Below are 22980 nucleotides of genomic sequence, written 5' to 3'. Positions count from 1 at the left end.
TTGGGTTTCACTATGTAAAGCGCTTTGAGTCACTAGAGAAAAGCGCTATATAAATATAATTCACTTCATTTCATTCGGACTTGTCATTGCCATAGGTTGCTGTTGTCGTGTCTGTGATTCTTTTCAGCTATTACCTGCCGTGCTACATTTTGTCCTGGTCGTCGTAGCGGTAAGCTGTTCTTGTTAGCCATTAGTTAGTTCCAGTTTTTCTGTTTGCTATCCTCTAGCTTCCATCCTTTTTGTCTTCTAGCTTCCAGTGCTAGCTCCCTTATTTTGTCAGCTTGCTGTCTTGTTCCCTGAGTGCTGCGTTCCTCCTCAGCTGCGGCTGATTGGCGCCTGGCCACACTTGTTGCCAATCAGCCCGCTTCTATTTGTACCTGCTTTGTCTTGTGTCAGTTGCTGGATCATTGTATTGTGGCGCTATAGCTCGGTTGGTAGAGTGGCTGTGCCAGCAACTTGAGGGTTGCAGGTTCGATTCCCGCTTCCGCCATCCTAGTCACTGCCGTTGTGTCCTTGAGCAAGACACTTTACCCACCTGCTCCCAGTGCCACCCACGCTGGTTTAAATGTAACTTAGATATTGGGTTTCACTATGTAAAGCGCTTTGAGTCACTAGAGAAAAGCGCTATATAAACATAATTCACTTCACTTCACTTCATTCGGACTTGTCGTTGCCATATGTTGCTCTTGCCGTGTCTGTGATTCTTTTCGGCTATTACCTGTCATGCTACATTTTGTCCTGGTCGTCGTAGCGGTAAGCTGTTCTTGTTAGCCATTAGTTAGTTCCAGTTTTTCTGTTTGCTATCCTCTAACTTCCATCCTTTTTGTTTTCTAGCTTCCAGTGCTATCTCCCTTATTTTGTCAGCTTGCTGTCTTGTTCCCTGAGTGCTGCGTTCCTCCTCAGCTGCGGCTGATTGGCGACTGGCCACACCTGTTGCCAATCAGCCCGCTTCTATTTGTACCTGCTTTGTCTTGTGTCAGTTGCTGGATCATTGTATTGTGGCGCTATAGCTCGGTTGGTAGAGTGGCTGTGCCAGCGACTTGAGGGTTGCAGGTCCGATTCCCGCTTCCGCCATCCTAGTCACTGCCGTTGTGTCCTTGAGCAAGACACTTTACCCACCTGCTCCCAGTGCCACCCACACTGGTTTAAATGTAACTTAGATATTGGGTTTCACTATGTAAAGCGCTTTGAGTCACTAGAGAAAAGCGCTATATAAGTATAATTCACTTCACTTCACTTCATTCGGACTTGTCGTTGCCATATGTTGCTCTTGTCGTGTCTGTGATTCTTTTCAGCTATTACCTGTCGTGCTACATTTTGTCCTGGTCGTCGAAGCGGTAAGCTGTTCTTGTTAGCCATTAGTTAGTTCCAGTTTTTCTGTTTGTTATCCTCTAGCTTCCATCCTTTTTGTTTTCTAGCTTCCAGTGCTAGCTCCCTTAGTTTGTTATTCTGCCCACGTGTGTGCTTTTTGTTTGTTCTTGTTCTATTATTTATATTAAATAATGTCTTCATCTCCAATGCCTGCCTCCATCTCTGCATATTGGGGTTCGACAACAACAAATACTGCTAACACCTTCCTTATGAGGACCGAAATCATGGTCCCAATACGGAAAACCATTAAATCTAATAGAGAGCCACATACGTGAACATTGCTCCAAAGTTAGTATTTAAATTTTTTATTTAATATACATACAAAAATAACATTGACAGGTGCTAAGGCAGCAAAATATGATAAAACAAGACGGCAGCTAAAGGAGGACTTTCATATTCATCCCTGAAAAAAACACGCCAGGTGAACAGCTGATTTTTACGACTTCCGGTGCTGACGTAAGACAACCGCCGTCCCAAATGTGACCATAGGATGAACAAATACACTGCCGTACTAGACTATAGTGGCCATTTACAGTTAGCACAGTACAAAAAAATAGAGATCTCATTTGCACTCCTAATGGTGAAATCTATCAAAAATAGGGTGGTCCTAAAAAGGAGGGATTTTTCAAATTGAATGTGTGTCGCTTTTAAAAGTGCTCCCCTTCTGGTCAACATATGAAATAAGAAGTGTGTGTACACATTTGAAGTGCTCCCCTTCTGGTCAACATATGAAATCACAAGTATGTGTAAAAAATTTGAAGTGCTCCCCTTTTGGTCAACATATGAAATAACAAGTGTGTGTAAAAATTTTAAGTGCTCCCCTTCTGGTCAACATATGAAATCACAAGTGCGTGTAAAAAAATTAAAATGCTCCCCTTCTGGTCAACATTTGAAGTAACAAGTGTGTGTAAAACATTTGAAGTCCCCCCCTTTTGGTCAACATATGAAATAAGAAGTGTGTAAAATTATTTAAGTGCTCCCCTTCTGGTCAGCATATGAAATCACAAGTGTGTGTGAAATTGTTTAAGTCATCCTCTTCTGGCAACATATGAAATCACAAGTGTGTGTAAAAAAATTAAAGTGCTCCCCTTCTGGTCAACATTTTAAATAACAAGTGTGTGTAAAACATTTGAAGTCCTCCCCTTTTGGTCAACATATGAAATAAGAAGTGTGTAAAACAATTGAAGTGCTCCCCTTCTGGTCAGCATATGAAATCACAAGTGTGTGTAAACATTTTTAAGTCATCCTCTTCTGGCAACATATGAAATCACAAGTGTGTGTAAACAAATTGAAGTGCTCCACTTCTAGTCAACATTTGAAATAACAAGTGTGTGTAAAACATTTGAAGTCCTCCCCTTTTGGTCAACATAGGACATAAGAAGTGTGTAAAACAATTGAAGTGCTCCCCTTCTGGTCAGCATATGAAATCACAAGTGTGTGTAAAACATTTTAAGTCATCCTCTTCTGGTCAACATATGAAATCACAAGTGTGTGTAAAAAAAATAAAGTGCTCCCCTTCTGGCCAACATTTGAAATAACAAGTGTGTGTAAAACATTTGAAGTCCTCCCCTTTTGGTAAACATATGAAATAAGAAGTGTGTAAAACAATTGAAGTGCTCCCCTTCTGGTCAGCATATGAAATCACAAGTGTGTGTAAAGTTTTTTAAGTCATCCTCTTCTGGCAACATATGAAATCACAAGTGTGTGTAAACAAATTGAAGTGCTCCCCTTCCAGTCAACATTTAAAATAACAAGTGTGTGTAGACAAATTGAAGTGCTCCCATTCTGGTCAACATATGAAATCACATGTCTGTGTAAAAAAATTGAAGTGCTCCCCTTCTGGTCAGCATATGAAATCACAAGTGTGTGTAAAAAATTTAAGTCATCCTCTTCTGGCAACATATGAAATCACAAGTGTGTGTAAACAAATTGAAGTGCTCCCCTTTTAGTCAACATTTAAAATAACAAGTGTGTGTAAACAATTTGAAGTGCTCCCATTCTGGTCAACATATGAAATCACAAGTGTGTGTAAAAAAATTTAAGTGCTCCCCTGCTGGTCAACATATGAAATAAGAGGTGTGTAAAACAATTGAAGTGCTCCCCTTCTGGTCAGCATATGAAATCCGAAGTGTGTGTAATTTTTTTAAGTCATCCTCTTCTGGCAACATATGAAATCACAAGTGTGTGTAAAAAAATTAAAGTGCTCCCCTTCTGGTCAACATTTGAAATAACAAGTGTGTGTAAAACATTTGAAGTCCTCCCCTTTTGGTCAACATATGAAATAAGAAGTGTGTAAAACAATTGAAGTGCTCCCCTTCTGGTCAGCATATGAAATCATAAGTGTGTGTAAAAAAATTGAAGTCATCCCCTTCTGGTCAACATATGAAATCACAAGTGTGTGTAAAAAAATTGAAGTCATCCCCTTCTGGTCAACATATGAAATCACAAGTGTGTGTAAAAAAAATTAAAGTGATCCCCTTCTGGTCAACATTTGAAGTAACAAGTGTGTGTAAAACATTTGAAGTCCTCCCCTTTTGGTCAACATATCAAATAAGAAGTGTGTACAATAATTTAAGTGCTCCCCTTCTGGTCAGCATATGAAATCACAAGTGTCTGTATCAAATTTTAAGTCATCCTCTTCTGTTCAACATATGAAATCACAAGTGTGTGTAAAAAAATTAAAGTGCTCCCCTTCTGGTCAACATTTGAAATAACAAGTGTGTGTAAAACATTTGAAGTCCTCCCCTTTTGGTCAACATATGAAATAAGAAGTGTGTAAAACAATTGAAGTGCTCCCCTTCTGGTCAGCATATGAAATCACAAGTGTGTGTAAAGTTTTTTAAGTCATCCTCTTCTGGCAACATATGAAATCACAAGTGTGTGTAAACAAATTGAAGTGCTCCCCTTCCAGTCAACATTTAAAATAACAAGTGTGTGTAAACAAATTGAAGTGCTCCCATTCTGGTCAACATATGAAATCACAAGTGTGTGTAAAAAAATTGAAGTGCTCCCCTGCTGGTCAACATATGAAATAACAAGTCTGTTTAAAAAAATTTAAGTGATTCCCCTTTGGTCAACATATGAAATTACAAGTGTGTAAAAGAATTGAAGTGCTCCCTTTTTGGTCAGCATATGAAAACACAAGTGTGTGTAAAAAAATTGAAGTGCTCCCCTTTTGGTCAACATATGAAATGAGAACTAAATTGGCCCTAGTGTGTGAATGTGAATGTTGTCTGTCTATCTGTGTTGGCCCTGCGATGAGGTGGCGACTTGTCCAGGGTGTACCCCGCCTTCCGCCCGATTGTAGCTGAGATAGGCGCCAGCGCCCCCCGCGACACCAAAAGGGAATAAGCGGTAGAAAAATGGAAGGATGGAAGTGTGTAAAACAATTCAAGTGCTCCCCTTCTGGTCAACATATGAAATAACAAGTGTGTGTAAACCTTTGAAGTGCTCCCCTTTTGACCAACATATGAAATAAGAAGTGTGTGTAAAAAATTGACTAAAATAAAATAAATAAATATGTATATAGAGACATACTGTAATAACTTGAAGTAAATAATGAAGATTAAAAACCAATTACAAAAAAATTACTAAAAGCTTACCCTTTTTATATTTGCATAGTATGTGTAGATTATTAATGTTGTAAATACAAGTTTTTATATGTCTAAAAAGGGCGGTCCTAAAGAGGTAGGCATTTTTTGGTGGTCTAAAGAAGGTAACAAATACAAGAGTGTGTGTGTGTGTGTGTGTGTGCGTGCGTGTGTGTGTGTTTCTCTCATCATGCAGGATTGTTAGCGTTAATTCCTCTTTCCAAAGTGAATTCCTTAGAAGATGTCATTGGTGCTAACGAGTTCTTCTTCTGCACTCTCCCACTAGATGTGTGGATCTGATTGTTGATTAAGCAGGTCTCGATGCTAATGAGGCCCAAAATAGAGTGCACTTCCTGGGTGTCACCAGCCGGGTGTTGTTGAGTCGGTTGTAATCAGGTTCGAAAACAACAACACCATTTATGGAGAGTTGAACTCCTTTCGGGCAGGGTGTATTGTGCTCAATATAGCAGTTTTGGTATTTGTGTGTTTGCAAACTTATGTGTGAAGTCCCAGTGTCCAAAAAAATTCTGGGTTATTTTGATAACCCAATTTATGAGTTGCGAGTGTTGGGTTAAATTTTGGAGTTAATTTTTAAAAGAGCAATGGTATTATTTTACCTCAATTTCTGGGTTTTCAAAACTATGATCCATTTTTGGTTGTTTTTCAATGATTGAAGCATTTTCTATAAGGGAATTTTGTTACGGATTAATCTCTTCAACATTATTTGCAATAACCCAACATTGAGTATGCATAACTCAACTTTTGGGTTAAATAATTCAACCCAGTTTGGTTGGGAATAACCCAACATTAAGTTATCGTAACTCAACTTTTTGGTTAAATAATTCAAGGCAAAAGTCGGGTTTACAAAATTAACCCAAAATGTTGAGTTAAAATAACTAAAAAAAAAGGGGGTTGTCGTTTTCTGAACCAATATTAAAATGTAGTTATTTTTTTAACCCAACATTTTTAGTGTGTACACCAGGGGTGTCAAACTTGTTTCCATCGAGGGCCACACCGCAGTCATGGCTGGCTTTAGAGGGCCGCTTGTAACAGTAAATAACAAATTAATTTGCCTATGAATTTAAATATTTTAAATTGTTTTAAAATAAAGAGTAAAAAATAAAAAATCTGGATTTTACCACTGTTTTTTTTACAGAAAAAAACTGGCAGCTTAGTTGCCAGTCTTTTACAGTAAAATATATTGTGTTTTTATAAAAAGGATTATTCTTTTTTTACAACATATTACTGTAAAGCTGCCAGTTTTTTTTTTACCATAATAAAATGTGGTGCCATGAAATCAGTAAAACAAATAAAATAAAAATGACAGCTCAGTCAACACAATTTTATTGTAAAAAACAAACATTGGTCGTTTTTTTCCCATCCATCCATCCATCCATCCATTTCCTACCGCTTTTTCTCTTTTGGGCTCACGGGGGGCGCTGGCGCTTATCTCAGCTACAATCGGGCGGAAGGCGGGGCACACCCTGGACAAGTCACCACCTCTTTGCAGGTTTTTTTTTTGTATTTTTTTTTCAACTTACAGTAATATGCTGTAAAAAAAAAACTCCCAAAATTTTACAGTAAAATCTATCGGCCATTTTTATAGTGTACAAGTTAATGGATAACTTGCTTCGAATTAATAAGTTACGCAGATATTTAAGTATTTATTTGGATTTTGACCCAAAAAGGTAGACAATATAATATTTGTTGCAATATTGCACACAAATTTCCCCCTGTCAAACTAGAAAACAAAACCTTAGTACCTTCAGTAAGAAAATAAGAAAATAAAGAAAGACATAATAAGGCATTTTATTGACAAATATTACTTCCAGGCTTTTGCAGGCCATATAAAATGACGTATGATCTTTTTTTTTGGCCTGCTGAAAATCGCCCAAATAGCTTAAAAGGCCGACTGAAATGAGATTTTCTTATCCTCACATTGTTTATAATCATAGCCACCAGCAGCAAGAGCGATTCCGACCGAGAAAGCGACGATTCCCCCATTCATTTGAGCGAGGATGAAAAATTTGTGGATGAGGAAAGTTAGAGTGAAGCACTAGAAAAAGAAAAAAAAGGCAACGTCTATGGGAGCGATTCAGATGTTATTGGACACATTTACTAGGATAATTCTGGAAAATCCCTTATCTACTTATTGTGTTAGTAGTGTTTTAATGAGATTATATAGTCGTACCTGAAAGTCGGACGGGTGTGGGGACCACCAGTGTCTCTGAAGGAAGCCATGGAGGAGCCAAGAAAGTCGCAGCTGCAGGAGGACGCAAGCTCGGCTCATGTCTCCGGTAAGAGCCGACTTATTACCACAATTTTCTCACCGAAACCTGCCGGTCGACATGTGGTAGAGAAACATGTTCGCTTGACCGCTCGGTTCCATATTAAAGCTTCACGACAAACAAAGAAACACCGGCTGTGTTTGGGTTGCTAAAGGCAGCTGCATTCCGCCGCTTTCCACCAACAGCATTCTTCTTTGACGTCTCCATTATTAATTGAACAAATTGCAAAAGATTCAGCAACACAGATGTCCAAAATACTGTGTAATTACGCGATGAAAGCAGACGACTTTTAGCCGTGAGTGGTGCTGGGATAAAATGTCCGCTCCAACCAATAACGTTTTCAACTGGACATTCGCTTGGAAATTTAAAATTGCAATTTAGTAAACTAAAAAGGCCGTATTGGCATTTGTTGCAATGTTAATATTTCATCATTAATATATAAACTATCAGACTTTGTGGTCGGTAGTAAAAGGTTTCAGTAGGCTTTTAATGAAACCATTAAATCTCGGGCTGTACTGCAGTACTCCCGCCACCCTGCAGGGGGCAACAGCGAGGCATATGTGTCACAATTAAGCAGCAGTAAGGTGAGTAGAAAAAGACTACTCACTCAAGCCTGGAAAACAATCCGAATCAATTGCAAACATCGGACTTTTAACAACAACTGGATAACTAGAAAGAGCTGCAGTCATTGTTTCCTGGCGGACCTTTTAAGCGACGGACACTTTGATCCAGACAGGCGGCAACAATCACAGCAAACCCAGCAGGTAAGTTTCATTACAAAAACTTGGTCAAAAATTTGCATATAGATATCGTACATAAATATATTTAGTTTGGTTTTTAATTGAAATTGCTGACTTTGTGATGTCTTTTGTATTTTTGGTCGTGTTGTTTTTGGTCTGAGAGTGACGATCAAAGCTTGTTTAATACGTGTAATACTAAATTTGACCGGTAGAGGGGGATAAGTCACATTCATTGTGTGCAATGATTGAAATGTGAATGTTGGGTCATTTCCATGAGTGTAAACGTTTGTAATTAAAACACAGACAAAAATACTTGTAACTTCCGGTAAGAATGTCGGAGAGACATGAAACAAAAACCTCTATGTAGGTCTCACTTAGACCTACGTTTCGTAGATTGACAACCCCCAACAAAAATCAACAGGAAGTTTGCAATCCCCCTTTCAAAACAAAAGTTTGTAAAAAACGGTCACCTTTCTTCAAACATTGTCTCCTCTAAGTGCGTTTGTCGTTTTGGCTTCAAACTCGCACAGGAGAGGGATTGAACCCTTCTGATTAAAAGTATAGACCAGAGTTTTGATTAGTTCTCAGGTTTTGATTTGACGCGCCTTCAAAGGACCCCTGCACAAAGTCTCCTAAAAAAATTTAATTTTTGCCTCTGAGCTGTTTTTTGACCCCCTTAAAATGCTTCTAAACCCACACATCAGGTCTGGGATAAATTGCGATCTGATGAAAAAACCTAACCTCAAAACTCAAGATTGCGCTCTACTGCCCCCCTAGGAATACAACACAGACAAACTGGTCCAAAGAAGAAAACACAGACAAAACTGCTTGTAACTTCCGGTAGGAATGTCAGAGAGACATGTAACAAAAACCACTATGTAGGTCTCATTTAGACCTACATTTTAATAATTAACATACTTTAGCAAAAATCAACAGGAAGTTTGATATTTTCACTTCAATACAACAACTGCATTACTTTCACAATGCATTAGATTTTCAAAATAGTGGCACCAAGGCGTCTTCTACCGCTTATCCGGCCGTGGGTCTCGGGGGCAGCAGCCAAAGGCGGACCTGACCAACGCTGCTTGCAGCTTTAATTAACACTAAACCTTCTTATTTTGTTTGTGTAAAATATACAACGGGCATTATTTATGTAAAATACACAATTAACTTGTGTTTGCTTTATTTTCAATTTTACCAACTTAAACGAAGGGAGTGTAAAGAAATAGAACTAATTCCAGAAAATAAAAATAATTCAAAATATGGAACGTCAACCATCCACAAAACCTCTGGAGCTTCTGTTACTTCGTGATTTTAACTAGCTGCGCACGCGGGAAAGAATAATTCATTTGTTTACGTTCTTTTCAGACTATAAGGCGGTGTCACGCCAAATTTCTTCCCCCCGGAAGACATTTGGCGTGACAGCCCCTTTAATGCCTGAAGGACCCCAATGAGGGCGTGATAATACCAAGTTATAACTTTTAAGGGTTACAGATACAAAATTAGCGAAGCAAAAAATAGCTTGAAAGGTTAGCATGCTGGAATGCTAATATTTTTTCCTTACTGTTATTTTTCACCGATGACAACCAGCCAATTATAATGCTTTTAAAACAGGCAGCTGTGTGGGCTGCTTTAAGCAAGTTATATGACTCTTAAAGGGTTTAAGCTGCAAAATTGGCGAAGCAAAAAATATCTTGAAAGGTTAGCATGCTGGAATGCTAATATTTTTTCCTTACCGTTATTTTTCACCGATGACAATCAGCCAATTATAATGCTTTTAAAACAGGCAGCTGTGTGGGCTGCTTTAAGCAAGTTATATGACTCTTAAAGGGTTTAAGTTGCAAAATTGGAGAAGCAAAACATAGCTTGAAAGGTTAGCATGCTGGAATGCTAATATTTTTTCCTCACTGTTATTTTTCACCAATGACAATCAGCCAATTATAAGGCTTTTAAAACAGGCAGCTGTGTGGGTTGCTTTAAGCAAGTTATATGACTCTTAAAAGGTTTAAGCAGCAAAATTGGCGAAGCAGAAAATAGCTTGATAGGTTAGCATGCTGGAATGCTAATATTTTTTCCCTACCGTTATTTTTCACCAATGACAATCAGCCAATTATAATGCTTTTAAAACAGGCAGCTGTGTGGGCTGCTTTAAGCAAGTTATATGACTCTTAAAAGGTTTAAGCTGCAAAATTGGCGAAGCAGAAAATAGCTTGATAGGTTAGCATGCTGGAATGCTAATATTTTTTCCCTACCGTTATTTTTCACCAATGACAATCAGCCAATTATAATGCTTTTAAAACAGGCAGCTGTGTGGGTTGCTTTAAGCAAGTTATATGACTCTTAAAGGGTTTAAGCTGCAAAATTGGCGAAGCAAAAATAGCTTGAAAGGTTAGCATGCTGGAATGCTAATATTTTTTTCCTTACCGTTATTTTTCACCAATGACAATCAGCCAATTATAATGCTTTTAAAACAGGCAGCTGTGTGGGTTGCTTTAAGGAAGTTATATGACTCTTAAAGGGTTTAAGCTGCAAAATTGGCGAAGCAAAAATAGCTTGAAAGGTCAGCATGCTAGAATGCTAATATTTTTTTCCTTACCGTTATTTTTCACCGATGAAAATCAGCCAATTATAATGCTTTTAAAACAGGAAGCTGTGTGGGCTGCTTTAAGCAAGTTATATGACTCTTAAAGGGTTTAAGCTGCAAAAATAGCTTGAAAGGTTAGCATGCTGGAATGCTAATATTTTTTCCTTACCGTTATTTTTCACCGATGACAATCAGCCAATTATAATGCTTTTAAAACAGGCAGCTGTGTGGGTTGCTTTAAGCAAGTTATATGACTCTTATAGGGTTTAAGCTGCAAAATTGGAGAAGCAAAACATAGCTTGAAAGGTTAGCATGCTGGAATGCTAATATTTTTTCCTCACCGTTATTTTTCACCAATGACAATCAGCCAATTATAATTATTTTAAAACAGGCAGCTGTGTGGGTTGCTTTAAGCAAGTTATATGACTCTTAAAGGGTTACAGCTGCAAAATTAGCGAAGCAAAAATAGCTTGAAAGGTTAGCATGCTGGAATGCTAATATTTTTTCCTCACTGTTATTTTTCACCAATGACAATGAGCCAATTATAATGCTTTTAAAACAGGCAGCTGTGGGGGCTGCTTTAAGCAAGTTATATGACTCTTAAAGGGTTTAAGCTGCAAAATTGGCAAAGCAAAAAATAGCTTGAATGGTTAGCATGCTGGAATGCTAATATTTTTTCCTTACCGTTATTTTTCACCGATGACAATAAGCCAATTATAAGGCTTTTAAAACAGGCAGCTGTGTGGGCTGCTTTAAGCAAGTTATATGACTCTTAAAGGGTTTAAGCTGCAAAATTGGAGAAGCAAAACATAGCTTGAAAGGTTAGCATGCTGGAATGCTAATATTTTTTCCTCACCGTTATTTTTCACCAATGACAATCAGCCAATTATAATGCTTTTAAAACAGGCAGCTGTGTGGGTTGCTTTAAGCAAGTTATATGACTTTTAAGGGTTACAGCTGCAAAATTAGCGAAGCAAAAATAGCTTGAAAGGTTAGCATGCTGGAATGCTAATATTTTTTTCCTCACCTTTATTTTTCACCGATGACAATCAGCCAATTATAATGCTTTTAAAACAGGCAGCTGTGTGGGTTGCTTTAAGGAAGTTATATGACTCTTAAAGGGTTTAACCTGCAAAATTGGCAAAGCAAAAAATAGTTTGAAAGGTTAGCATGCTGGAATGCTAATATTTTTTCCTTACCGTTATTTTTCACCGATGACAATCAGCCAATTATAATGCTTTTAAAACAGGCAGCTGTGTGGGCTGCTTTAAGGTCCTTCCACCCTCATTGGGGTCCTTCAGGCATTAGAGGGTCTGTCACACCAAATATCTTCCGGGGTCCTTTCATTTTCTCAAAAATCGACTGTGCGCCTGATGTACGGAGTGATTCTGGTTGTGCCTACCAACCTCGAAGCAATTTTATTATGGTGCATGGTGTAACGATAAGTTTGACCAGTAGATGGCAGTCAAACATAAGAGAGACGTGTAGACTGCAATATAACACCAGTAAACAACACCAACACTTTAAATGTTCCATTGAAAATAAAGGACATTACACATGGCACTAAAAAAATCCGTCAAAATGTTTTAAGTTACGTTAAAGTACCAATGGTTGTAACATACACCAACTACGTGTGTTGAAATGTGTCCTCTGCATTCGATCCATCCCCTTGTTCACCCCCTGGGAGATGAGGGGAGCAGCAGCGGTGGCTGCTCACTGCTCATTTTTGGTGATTTAACCCCCAATTCCAACCCTTAATGCTGAGTGCCAAGCAGGGAGGTAATGGGTCCTGTTTTTATAGTTTTTGGTATGACTCGGCCGGTTTGAACTCACAACCTAACGATCTCAGGGCGGACACTATAACCAGTAGGCCACTGAGTAAGGTTTAGTAGGACTTTGAAACCGCACGACTTGATGGATTGTCGGCCCATTACGGCTACCATAGTCAGAGAGATAAGTGTTACTATGGTGTGTTTAAAAGGACCGCAAAAAGACGGCCATTACAGTGGTTCACCCAGAAAATTTGTTAGTCAAGGTGTTGACTCTCCAGGGGGTGTTGGGTGTATTGATCGGTGGAACTCAGCCTGTCGCCATCACGTCTCCACCTCGTCGCTGCCACCACAGCCTGGGGGGACAATAGACTGCAGACTGTGGTGAACTAGGCCGGCTTCGTCGCGTGTAGAAACCTACAACTTTTGCTTGTGTTTTCCTCTCCATTTGCTGAATGGCGAAATACGATGTACATCTCGATATTTTTTCCGTAAGGTAAAAAAAAACAACAGTCCTAGTTAACTAAAATAATGACTTACAAAGTCAAATTAATGACTTACTCTAAGTACGTGTTTGCAATAAGCGTTTGAAAAAAAAGAGCTAAAAGTGGGGCCACATGCTGACATACGTTCAACTCATCATGAGACGCTGCCATTCAAAACTAGGCTGCTACATTACTCGGGATTAATGTAACTAGCTGAAAAAAATAGTACAATAGCAGTAGGAGAGACTATTCATCCCTGAACACCATGGAGTTCATGTAGGATTTATGAAGCACTTACATTATTATATCAACACGTCTGCTACTGTAGTCCGTGTCGATAAGCTTCTTCTGTTTCAACGTCTTCTTGTCATGGGACATTCACCCTCTGTTTTTGTAATTTCTGATATAAAGTAGTGTAAAGTTCTCACTTATATCTCGCTATGGAAGCGCTAAAAACTACATAATTTACAAAATTCAACCACAGGACCTTTGTTGTCCGGCCCTTGAGCCCTTAGGCTCTTGAAACTGCGGTAGTTGAAACTGATGTAGTTGAATAGCCCTGAGTTATTCTGATGTTACTCAGCGGACAGCATCAAGAAATTATCTTAGATTGTGCTACGGACATGACACTACTACCAAGAATGCCTTGTAGTTGCTGGATTGGAGGACGCTGGTCCGAAGCAAAGACTGGTAGGAGAGTTTTTTTGAAGGAATTTTTGGACGAAGAATGTAAAGAAAACTTTGGAATGTCTCCAAGTTTATTGAAAAAGCTCTTTGGGTTTATAAGGAGTTTTTAAAGGCCTACTGAAAGCCACTACTAGCGACCACGCAGTCTGATAGTTTATATATCAGTGATGAAATATTAACATTGCAACACATGACAATACGGCCGGTTTAGTTTAGAAAATTACAATTTTAAATTTCCCGCGAAGTATCCTGTTGATGACGCGTGCGTTTGACGCCACCGGTTGTAGCGGACATTATTTTCCAGCCCGATCCAAGCTATAAGTAGTCTTCTTTAACAGCGTAATTACACAGTATTCTGGACATCTGTGTTGCTGAATCTTTTGCAATTTGGTCAATTAATAATGGAGAAGTCAAAGTAGAAAGACGGAGGTGGGAAGCTTTTAGCCTTTAGCCCACTAAAACACAGCCGGTGTTTCCTTGTTTAAAATCCCCGAAGGTGAAGCTTTACTATGGATCAGAGCGGTCAAGCAAGCGGATTTTCTATTGTGTTGCTAGTGTTTTAGTGGGTTTAATGGTACCTGATAGTCGGAAGGGTGTCTCCACGGGTGTCTTGACGCGCAGTGTCTCAGGGGAGTCGACGGCAGCTATGGACGACACAAGCTCAGCTTTTCTCCGGCTAAGAAGCGACTTTTTCCCACAATTTTCTCACCGAAACCTGCTGGTTGACATTCCGTCTTGACTCATGTCTGCTTGACCGCGCTCTGATCCATAGGAAAGTTTCACCTCCAGGAATTTTAAACAAGGAATCCCCGTGTGTTTGTGTGGCTAAAGGCTAAAGCTTCCCAACTCCATCTTTCTACTGTGACTTCTCCAATATTAATTGGACAAATTGCAAAAGATTCAGCAACACAGATGTCCAAAATACTGTGTAATTATGCTGTTAAAGCGGACGACTTTTAGCTGTGTGTGTGTGCAGGGCTCATACTTCCTAAAAACCTGTGACGTCTTGCGTACACGTCATCATTCTGTTTCAACGTCTTCTTGTCATGGGACATTCACCCTCTGTTTTTGTAATTTCTGATATAAAGTAGTGTAAAGTTTTCACTTATATCTCGCTATGGAAGCGCTAAAAACTACAAAATTCAACCACAGGACTTTTGTTGTCCGGCCCTTGAGCCCTTGGGCTCTTCAAACTGCGGTGGAGTTGGGAAGCTTTTAGCCTTTAGCCACACAAACACAGCCGGTGTTTCCTTGTTTAAAATCCCCGAAGGTGAAGCTTTACTATGGATCAGAGCGGTCCAGCAAGCGGATTTTCTATTGTGTTGCTAGTGTTTTAGTGGGTTTAATAGTACCTGATAGTCGGAAGGGTGTGTCCACGGGTGTCGTGACGCGCAGTGTCTCAGGGGAGTCGACGGCAGCTATGGACGACACAAGCTCAGCTTTTCTCCGTCTAAGAAGCGACTTTTTACCACAATTTTCTCACCGAAACCTGCTGGTTGACATTCCGTCTTGACTCATGTCTGCTTGACCGCGCTCTGATCCATAGGAAAGTTTCACCTCCAGGAATTTTAAACAAAGAATCCCCTTGTGTTTGTGTGGCTAAAGGCTAAAGCTGCCCAACTCCATCTTTCTACTGTGACTTCTCCATTATTAATTGAACAAATTGCAAAAGATTCAGCAACACCGATGTCCAAAATACTGTGTAATTATGCCGTTAAAGCAGACGACTTTTAGCTGTGTGTGTGTGCAGCGCTCAAATTCATAACACGACGTTTTCAAGAAAAAAGTCCCGGGAAATTTAAAATTGTAATTTAGTAAACTAAAAAGGCCGTATTGGCATGTGTTGCAATTTTAATATATCATCATTGATATATAAACTATCAGACTGCGTGCTCGTTAGAGGTAGATTTCAGTAGGTCTTTCTCTCTCCATTGAACCCCCTTAATATTTTTAAACAAACTACGGTTTTATCTTCGACCCTCACATTTTCTTCCTGACTGCGTTTGCAACCTTTTGTAGATTTAGTGTGCGTGCATGTGCCTGAGGCCCCGAGATCAGCAGCCATGAGGGATGAGGGATGTCTGCTCGTCTGACGCACATTGCCCTTCAAACCCAAAAGGCTAGCGACACCCCAACTCAACGGCCATGGCCTCCGTGACCTCAGAATGCATGAAACACGGCAGACGGCGAAGCCAGCGAGCAACAAAGCGCGCTGTCATGCTAATCAGCAGCTGCTGCTACGCTTAAAGCTCTCATGGGGAAGGACCAGACGTTAACTTATACGAGTGAGACGCTCGTAAAAACTGAAGAAAAAAAAAATAATCTAAATGTAACACTTGAATACCGGTTGCAGTGTAACGGATTATCTTCAACAAGATTATCATAAGCTGGTTACGAGAAACGGCAAATGTAATCCATCATTGCGGGTGAAAAAGGCTAAATGTTTCATCACATTTGCTTTTAGGAGGGATCTGAGCAGATTTTCCGTAATGTGTAATTCGTGTATCTCATAGTAAAAGATGACCGTGGTGCTATTGGGAAAGGGCTTAAAGGGGAACATTATCACAATTTCAAAAGGGTTAAAAACAATAAAAATCAGTTCCCAGTGGCTTGTTGTATTTTTTGAAGTTTTTTTCAAAATTTTACCGGTCTCTGAATATCCCTAAATAAAGCTGTAAAGTGCTTGATTTTCGCTATTTGCGATGCGACTATCCATTTCCCTGTGACGTCATACAGTGCTGCCAATGTAAACAAACAATGGGAATACCACAGCAAGATATAGCGACATTAGCTCGGATTCAAACTCGGATTTCAGCGACTTAAGCGATTCAACTTATTACGCATGTATTGAAACGGATGGTTGGAGTATGAAAGTATTGAAGAAGAAACTGAAGCTATTGAGCGAATAGCTATTGACGCTATTCATAGCTGAATAGCTGCGTTAGCATCGCCGGTAAAATCCATCCATCCATCCATTTTCTACCGCTTATTCCCTTTTGGGGTTGCGGGGGAGCGCTGGCGCCTATCTGAGCTACAATCGGGCGGAAGGCAGGGAACACCCTGGACAAGTCGCCACCTAATCGCAGCGCCGGTAAAATGTGCGGACCAAACGATCAGGACTTTCGCATCTCTTGACACTGGAGCAACTTAAATCCGTCGATTGGTAAGTGTTTTTTTCGCATTAAATGTGGGTGGAAGGAAACGTAATATAGTTGCAAATGCATCTGCAGGTTATCCATACATCTCTGTGCCATGTCTGCTTTAGCACCGCCGGTAAATAGCATGTTAGCATCGATTAGCGTAGCATGTTAGCATCGATTAGCTGGCAGTCAACATCAACAAAACTCACCTTTGTGATTTCGTTGACTATCGTTGCAAATGCATCTGCTGGTTATCCATACATCTCTGTGCCATGTCTGCCTTAGAATCGCCGGTAAAATGTGGAGACACTCCAGCACATTAAATGGGGGTCTGGCGGCAGACACTTTCGCATCTTCGGGCCAGTGGTGCAACTTGAATCCCTCCCTGTTAGTGTTGTTACACCCTCCGACAACACACCGACGAGGCATGATGTCTCCAAGGTTGCAAAAAATAGTAAAAAAAACGGAAAATAACAGAGCTGAGACCCGGTGTTTGTAATGTGTTGAAAATGAAAATGGCGGGTGTGTTACCTCGGCGACGTCACATTCTGACGTCATCGCCTCCAGCGCGATAAACAGAAAGGCGTTTAATTCGCCAAAATTCACCCATTTAGAGTTCGGAAATCGGTTAAAAAAATAGATGGTCTTTTTTCTGCACCATCAAGGTATATATTGACGCTTACATAGGTCTGGTGATAATGTTCCCCTTTAAAGGCCTACTGAAATGAGATGTTCTTATTTAAACGGGGATAGCAGGTCCATTCTACGTGTCATACATGATCATTTCGCGATATTGCCATATTTTTGCTGAAAGGATTTAGTAGAGAACATCGACGATAAATTCGCTAATAAAAAAGCCTTGCCTGTACCGGAAGTAGCAGACGATGTGCGCATGACGTCACGGGTTGCAGGGCTCCTCACATCCTCACATTGTTTATAATCATAGCCACAAGCAGCAAGAGCGTTTTGGACCGAAAAGCGACGATTTTCCCTTTTAATTTGAGCTAGGATGAACGATTTGTGGATGAGGAAAGTTAGAGTGAAGCACTAGAAAAGTAAAAGGTGAGGGCAGTGGGAGCGATTCAGATATTATTAGACACATTTACTAGGACATATCTGGAAGATCCCTTATCTGCTTATCAATCAATCAATCAATGTTTAATTATATGTCTGCCTTAGAATCGCCGGTAAAATGTGGAGACACTCCAGCACATTAAATGGGGGTCTGGCGGCAGACACTTTCGCATCTTCGGGCCAGTGGTGCAACTTGAATCCCTCCCTGTTAGTGTTGTTACACCCTCCGACAACACACCGACGAGGCATGATGTCTCCAAGGTTGCAAAAAATAGTAAAAAAAACGGAAAATAACAGAGCTGAGACCCGGTGTTTGTAATGTGTTGAAAATGAAAATGGCGGGTGTGTTACCTCGGCGACGTCACATTCTGACGTCATCGCCTCCAGCGCGATAAACAGAAAGGCGTTTAATTCGCCAAAATTCACCCATTTAGAGTTCGGAAATCGGTTAAAAAAATAGATGGTCTTTTTTCTGCACCATCAAGGTATATATTGACGCTTACATAGGTCTGGTGATAATGTTCCCCTTTAAAGGCCTACTGAAATGAGATGTTCTTATTTAAACGGGGATAGCAGGTCCATTCTACGTGTCATACATGATCATTTCGCGATATTGCCATATTTTTGCTGAAAGGATTTAGTAGAGAACATCGACGATAAATTCGCTAATAAAAAAGCCTTGCCTGTACCGGAAGTAGCAGACGATGTGCGCATGACGTCACGGGTTGCAGGGCTCCTCACATCCTCACATTGTTTATAATCATAGCCACAAGCAGCAAGAGCGTTTTGGACCGAAAAGCGACGATTTTCCCTTTTAATTTGAGCTAGGATGAACGATTTGTGGATGAGGAAAGTTAGAGTGAAGCACTAGAAAAGTAAAAGGTGAGGGCAGTGGGAGCGATTCAGATATTATTAGACACATTTACTAGGACATATCTGGAAGATCCCTTATCTGCTTATCAATCAATCAATCAATGTTTAATTATATAGCCCTAAAACACTAGTGTCTCAAAGGACTGCACAAACCACAACACAAACCACTACGACATCCTCGGTAGGCCCACATAAGAGCAAGGAAAACTCACACCCAGTGGGACGCCAGTGACAATGATGACTATGAGAACCTTGGTGAGGACGAAAACAATGGATGTCGAGCGGGTCTAACATGATACTGTGAAAGTTCAATCCATAATGGATCCAACACAGCCGCGAGAGTCCAGTCCAAAGCGGATCCAACACAGCAGCGAGAGTCCCGTTCACAGCGGAGCTAGCAGGAAACCATTCCAAGCTGATGCGGATCAGCAGCGCAGGGATGTCCCCAAGCCGATACACAGGCAAGCGATCCATCCTGGGTCCCGAATCTGGACGAGCGGTCCATCCTGGGTCCCGACTCTGGACAGCCAGTACGTCATCCATGGCCACCGGATCGGACCGGACCCCCTCCACAAGGGAGAGTGAGACATAGGAGAAAAGGAAAAGAAACGGCAGATCAACTGGTCTAAAAGGGAGTCGGATCAACTGGTCTAAAAAGGGGGTTTATTTATAGGCTAGAGTATACAAATGAGTTTTAAGGTGAGACTTAAATGCTTTGTGTTACTAGTGTTTTAGTGAGATTATAAAGTCATTCTTGAAAGTCGGAGAGGTGTGGTGACCGCCAGTGTCTCTGATGGAAGCCATGGAGGAGCCAATAAAGTCACAGCTGCAGGAGGACGCAAGCTCAACTCATGTCTCCGGTATGAGCCGACTTATTACCACAATTTTCTCACCGAAACCTGCCGGTTGACATATGGTCGGGAAACATGTTCGCTTGACCGCTCTGTTCCATATTAAAGCTTCACAACAAACAAAGAAACACCGGCTGTGTTTTTGTTGCTGAAGGCAGCTGAAATCCACCGCTTTCCACCAACAGCATTCTTCTTTGACGTCTCCATTATTAATTGATCAAATTGCAAAAGATTAAGCAACACAGATGTCCAAAATACTGTGTAATTATGTGATTAAAGCAGAGGACTTTTAGCCGTGAGTGGTGCTGGGATAAAATGTCCGCTCCAACCAATAACGTCACAAGCACCCGTCAACATCGTTTTCAACAGGATACTTCGCGGGAAATTTAAAATTGCAATTTAGTAAACTAAAAAGGCCGTATTGTCATGTGTTGCAATGTTAATATTTCATCATTGATGTATAAACTATCAGACTGCGTGGTCGGTAGTAGTGGCTTTCAGTAGGCCTTTAGTAACAAATTCTGGGACCCATACACAGGACTCCTAAAATGACCCGAAACCCAACGTTCAGCAAATACACTGAAAAGAAGTGCCAATCTGTCATCAATCAATCAATCAATCAATCAATCAATGTTTATTTATATAGACCTAAATCACAAATGTCTCAAAGGACTGTACAAACCACTATGACTACAACATCCTCGGAAGAACCCACAAAATGGCAAGGAAAACTCACACCCAATGGGACGCCAGTGACAATGCTGACTATGAGAAACCTTGGAGAGGACCTCAAATGTGGGCAAACAAGCAATCAATGTTGAGCGGGTCTAACATGATACTGTGAAAGTTCAATCCATAGTGGATCCAACACAGCCACGAGAGTTCAGTTCAAAGCGGATCCAAGACAGCAGCGAGTGTCCCGTCCACAGGAAACCATCCCAAGCGGAGGCGGATCAGCAGCGTAGAGATGTCCCCAACCGATACACAGGCGAGCGGTCAATCCTGGGTCTTGACTCTGGACAGCCATTACTTCATCCATGGTCATTGGACCGAACCCCCTCCACAAGGGACGGGGGGGACAGAGGAGAAAAAGAAAAGAAGCGGCAGATCAACTGGTCTAAAAAGGAGGTCTATTTAAAGGCTAGAGTATACAAATGAGTTTTACGGTGAGACTTAAATGCTTCTACTGAGGTAGCATCTCAAATTGTTACCGGGAGGGCATTCCAGAGTACTGGAAAACGCTCTATAGCCCGCAGACTTTTTTGGGGCTTTAGGAATCACTAATAAGCCGGAGTCCTTTGAACGCAGATTTCTTGCCGGGACATATGGTACAATACAATCGGCAAGATAAGCTGGAACTAGACCGTGTAGTATTTTATATGTAAGTAGTAAAACCTTAAAGTCATATCTTAAGTGCACAGGAAGCCAGTGCAGGTGAGCCAGTACAGGCGTAATATGATCAAACTTTCTTGTTCTTGTCAAAAGTCTAGCAGCCGCATTTTGTACCAACTGTAATCTTTTAATGCTGGACATGGGGAGACCCGAAAATAATAGGTTACAGTAATCGAGACGAGGCGTAACAAACGCATGGATAATGATCTCAGCGTCTTTAGTGGACAGAATGGAGCGAATTTTAGCGATATTACGGAGATGAAAGAAGGCCGTTTTAGTAACGCTTTTAATGTGTGACTCAAAGGAAAGAGTTGGGTCGAAGATAATACCCATCTAACCATCCACAGCGGAACTACATATATGGCTACTTGAGTTTGGGTTTATTTTGAACGTGCATGCATACTACATGATGCATCACAATGTCCATTTTCTCTATTCAACATGTTTGAAAAGGAATAGGAAGAAGCAGGGCTTATTTATACCCACCCCTTTTCCTTAACATAGCAGTTGCTAACACTTTTGTTCATTTCCTGTTCTCAATTTATTCACAATATAATCCATAACAAATATCATAAAGAATAATAATAAATAAATAATAATTAGTGAAGTAAGTTATATTTCATAAAGTGAGATAAATATGATTTTTTAGAAAATGAATGGATGGATGATATAAATTTAGAATCTTTGTACCTGTAAACACTTAAAGTTTGAAGAGTTTCTTGAAGTGGATCATATTAGTACATTGTTTAATTTCTTTGCTTAATCCATTCCTTAATTTAATTCCACATACTGCATACTTGCCAACCTTCCCGGATTTTCCGGGATACTCCCGAAATTCAGCGCCTCTCCCGGAAGAAATTTTCTCCCGAAATTCAGCCGGAGCTGGAGGCCACACCCCCTCCAGCTCCATGCGGACATGAGTGGGCACAACCTGTTTTCACGTCCGCTTTCCTGTTATATAAACAGCTTGCCTGCCCAATCACGTTACAACATCTACGGATTTTAATAAAAAACTGCACACACGAGACGAAGCAGAAGAACGAGGAAGTTACAGCCATGGCAACACCGTCTGTAATAGAGGGATTCTGTGTTGTCTGTTGCCATCTCCTGGTGAATGTTGGCTATAGCGTTATGGGGCTGCTTTTTGATTGGCCAACAATTTACGTGGTGTTGTGCACCTGATGGCAAGTGACTCTCGCCAGTACGCAAATGGCAGAACAAAGGTTACTCGACTTTAGGGATGCAGTTGCGGATGATATAATTGCCTATCCGCGCATCTCTACTAGCAACACAATAGAAAGATAAGGAATTTCCCAGAATTATCCTAGTAAATGTGTCTAAAAACATCTGAATCCGTCCCAATGCAATCACGTTTTTTTTTTTTTCTAGTCCGTCGTTATCAATATCCTCAAACACGAGTATTTCATCCTCGCTCAAATTAATGGGGAAATTGTCGTTTCCTCGGTCCGAATAGCTCTTTTTGTTGGAGGCTCCCATTGAAAACAATGTGAATATGTGAGGAGCCATCAAACATGTGACGTCATCGTCTGCGACTTCCGGTAGAGGCAGGGCTTTTCTCCAGTTGCGAACTTTATCGTGGATGTTCTCTACGAAATCATTTCAGCAAAAATATGGCAATATCGGGAAATGATCAAGTATGACACATAGAATGGACCTGCTAACCCCTTTTAAATAAGAAAATCTCATTTCAATAGGCTTTTAAGGCAGTGTGAAAGAGGCAAATAATTAAAAAAAACATTTCAAGTAACATTGTTTCTGGGCACCATGGCCAAGTATCATTATCATATCAAGAGACACCGTCATGTAAACACGAGGGTTTCAAAGGTTGTCAATGCCTCAAAGGTCATCCATGCAAAGGAAAGATAAATTCTACTTGACATACAAAATGTATTCCATGTAGTGAAAGGCTAAGTGTTGTTGTTGTTTTTTTTAAGTAACCAGCGAGCACAGTACAGTTAGTAGAACTGTGTTTTTATTACTGTGTATTTGATAGGTGGCGTCTGAAATTCAACAAATTATTTTATTTATATATATAATGAAATAAATACATATAGCTAGAATTTACTGAAAGTCAAGTATTTCATACATATATATATATATATATGAAATACTCGA

At 40.3% G+C, this 22980-nt stretch overlaps 1 protein-coding gene and 1 long non-coding RNA gene across 5 annotated transcripts in view; both read left to right on the top strand.

Annotated features, from left to right (window-relative positions):
• LOC133545263 (BMP/retinoic acid-inducible neural-specific protein 3-like) overlaps nucleotides 1-22980 on the top strand; it is a 1164151-nt gene that overhangs the window by 777751 nt on the left and 363420 nt on the right. The window lies entirely within an intron of this gene.
• The window catches only part of LOC133545068 (uncharacterized), a 165529-nt gene continuing 150387 nt past the window's right edge, over nucleotides 7839-22980 (top strand). The window contains exon 1 of the long non-coding RNA XR_009804720.1: nucleotides 7839-8013. This is a non-coding gene — a long non-coding RNA (uncharacterized LOC133545068). The remainder of the gene's footprint in view (nucleotides 8014-22980) is intronic.

Source organism: Nerophis ophidion, linkage group LG28 (genome assembly GCF_033978795.1).
Source record: "Nerophis ophidion isolate RoL-2023_Sa linkage group LG28, RoL_Noph_v1.0, whole genome shotgun sequence".
In the NCBI taxonomy this organism is placed as follows: domain Eukaryota; kingdom Metazoa; phylum Chordata; class Actinopteri; order Syngnathiformes; family Syngnathidae; genus Nerophis; species Nerophis ophidion.
This window is presented reverse-complemented; position numbering and strand designations above follow the sequence as displayed.